This window comes from Amblyomma mixtum, chromosome 1, assembly GCF_055824585.1.
Source record: "Amblyomma mixtum isolate Tamu chromosome 1, ASM5582458v1, whole genome shotgun sequence".
Taxonomy (NCBI): Eukaryota; Metazoa; Arthropoda; class Arachnida; order Ixodida; family Ixodidae; genus Amblyomma; species Amblyomma mixtum.
In genome coordinates this window covers 185875191-185878419 of record NC_143012.1, presented here as the reverse complement: position 1 = coordinate 185878419, position 3229 = coordinate 185875191, and the positions used below count along the sequence as shown (strand labels likewise).

The following is a 3229-nucleotide window of genomic DNA, read 5'->3' as shown; positions in this document are numbered from 1 at the left end:
TACGTGCTTAGCGCTGCAAAAGAGTGCGGCTGAGACGGAGCGGGGCGGTGGCTAGAAGCGGAGGCAAGCGGCAGAGCACGTGATGAGTGCGGCGGCACTAGATGGAGTGAGAATGCGCGGCAAGGACAAGCACTGAGGAAGATAAGGGAAGGAGGAGAGGTCCGCCGCTTCTGCACGGCAGTAATATTGCGAAGTGGTACAGGCAGCACATACGCGAACAATTTAGCTACCCGGGCATTCACAGCATGTTGTAAACGTTGTGAATTTACTGGGGCATTGTGCATGCAATAGCGCGCTGTAGAGCAACTAATCTTTCCGGGCTCAATGTGAGAGAGAAGTTTGTTGTTCATTGCGCTAACTGCGGAGTTAAAGCGTTCTTCCAATCAAAGACCCCAACATTCCGTAACAAATTTGTTTCTCTTGCTTCTCGTTGCAGCATCCACCTGCTCTTTTGCCACTACCAAATCAAACTCACCCATCAGACTACCACTCAAGTGGACGCTTCTAGTGATGGCAATGACAGCAATTTATATATGCTTCTACACTCTAACGCCACACAGACGGCCGCCAAGCGAAAAGCTTCAGGACATTGAGGTTTCCGCTTATGGCTTCACCAACGACAGTTTACTGACCAACATCACTGCTACGCAGCGTCTGCCGCGAATCATGATGTGGACAAAATTCTTTGGCTCTTGGTATGGAAGGCTAAATAATTCAAGAGTTGGTGAAGAGAAGATGGAAACCTGCAGCGCTGCGTGCGTCGTCACCAACGACCTGAGTCTGCTGGCCTCGAGCGACGCCGTAGTATTCCATTTACGTGACATGGACATTAGGAATTTGCCTGTGACGCGTTTGCACTCCCAAAAGTGGGTCTTCTACATGATGGAGGCCCCACCACACACCTGGTTTCACTACTTCAGTGCCACGAAAAATCTATTCAACTGGACCATGACCTACAGGTCAGACTCGGATGTGTACAACCCCTATGGGAGGGTGATTACACGGAGTTCCCCTGTAACCTCGAAGAAAAACATTAGCACCCTCTGGAAATCCAAACAAAAAATCGCTGTTTGGATGGTAAGTAACTGCGGGACTGATTGAAGACGGGAAGCATTCGTCAGGGAATTGAGCAGGCACATACAAGTTGATGTGTACGGCCGCTGCGGCCGTTACGACTGCCCCATTTCGCGTGGTCGTGCATGCTACGAGGAGTTCGAGCGTGCTTACTTTTACATGCTTTCCTTTGAAAATTCTATTTGCGCTGAATATGTGACAGCAAAATTTTTTACTGTACTAAAATATTACATTGTACCGGTTGTGTTTGGCGGTGCAAATTACACTGCAATCGCGCGCCACAACTCATACATCGATGCGCTCGCATTCCAGTCACCTAAGGCGCTTGCCGACTACCTGATAGCTTTGTCAAAGAACTATACTCGTTACAGTTCCTATTTCAAATGGAAAGATGTTAAGGATGTGGAATTGTGGGACGGTGGCATGTGTGAGCTTTGTAAAAAGTTGCACAATGCCACCTTAATGGAGCGTAGTTCGTCATACGGCGACATAGGAGCTTGGTGGCTAAACGGAGGCTGTTGCCGAAAGTGGGGTCTCTAACAACCGTTCTCGAAGGGCAAGAGTGCCGATGTGAATTAAATTGGTGGCACTGATCCTAGGCGCTTCAGATTACGCAAACAACATCAATTTTGCAACGATACAGGAATCCGTGTTTCACAGGATACGAAACGAGTATGCCCGGTAACCAGAGGAAACATTTATTGCTACTCTTTAGATGACGCTGGGCCCGATATGTTCCGAATGAAATTTCTACGGAGGGGCAGGTCACGTATATAAATGCTTAGGGTTTGCAGTAAATTATTTTCGTCAACTTGAGAGTGGCAGTGTTTATTTCAGAGAGCGCTTTGTTTAAAGCAGCAAAGAAGAACTTACAAATTATCTTCAGGAACAACGGAGCCAGAATCAAAAGCAACGTTTGCGTAATGAATCTTTCAAGATATTATTTTTGTAACCTGGTGTGAACAGTGAATAAACATGTGCAAACATAGTGTTGTACGGATATGACTACATTTTCAGGGTGTGTGGTTCCAAACGGAATAAGGTGCAGCTCAGTTTAAGATATCGGTGGCAATGTTTCCGGATTTTTACTCCGTCAGATAAATTTTACTCTGCCTCTTTATACAGCGGAACTTTTCATTGTTGTCACTATGTACACCGTAAAGCCTGTCATTTGTACATATATTTTCCGCAAAAGCATCAGTACAGGCGCTGAACTCTTGCCTCCTATTTGGTTACCACTTATTCGAAGCAGAGAGAACTTTAGCTCTCTTCCTTGATGTCCCTGTGTAATAGTTGTGGATAATATGAATGTTTATGCAAATTAGTGATACAGGTGTGGTTGGGAATGCAGCGAAACACTTCTACGGAAACATGCTGAGGAGTGCAAGACTTATTTCTCTTGGTGCGGTATTTCAGAACACTACACTATACACTACACTACAATACACTACAACCGATTTACCTAGCAGTGTTGTTTTTTTGTCCAATTTTTCGCCTGATGAGCAGTGTTCACTTCCGGGACGAGTCAGGATATTTTTAAAGTTTCTTACTCGAGGCCGACTGTTTTCGCGTTTTCAATATTCTCTCATCAACGCGCGCTAATTTGGGAGTGCCGTTTTCTTCAAGAGGAAATGCGGTTACTTACAGCTTTATCATTCGATCGCTGATTGCAGGCGCAAGAAGGCATTAACATCGCGTATCTGCCTGTGTTAGGCCTTTATGGGCAGCGTATGACTTTATTTATTGACAAGATCTATGAAATAGAACATATTACATGTGTTTACATTTGCTTCTTGTTATGTACAAATTTCGCGACTAAATATTTATGAGGCAGCAAACATTCGGGAGGAGTTCTCAATCGGTGGTTACAGCTCAGAGCAAGAAGAAGTGGGAGAAGGAAGATAATTAGATAAAAAAAGACTCCAACTAGATATATTGGACGGCGGAGAGGAAGATCGCACGAAGCACTCAAGCTATGCGGTCGCTCACATGTGGAGAAAATCGTTGTTCCTTGAGGGCATGTGCGTCTTCACTCACTCCTCTCCGAGGTGAGAGAAGAATTTCTTACTAGTTTTGCCACAAACATTACATTTATCATTGCGGATTTGTGTCATATGAGGCTAATACAGGAGGCCGCCGCAAAAACCTGCGATCG

At 45.2% G+C, this 3229-nt stretch overlaps 1 pseudogene; it reads left to right on the top strand.

Moving 5' to 3' along the window:
* The first annotated feature begins 499 nt into the window (after positions 1–499).
* Positions 500–1756, top strand: LOC149370207 (lewis-type alpha-(1,3)-fucosyltransferase-like; annotated as a pseudogene).
* Positions 1757–3229: the final 1473 nt, after the last annotated feature.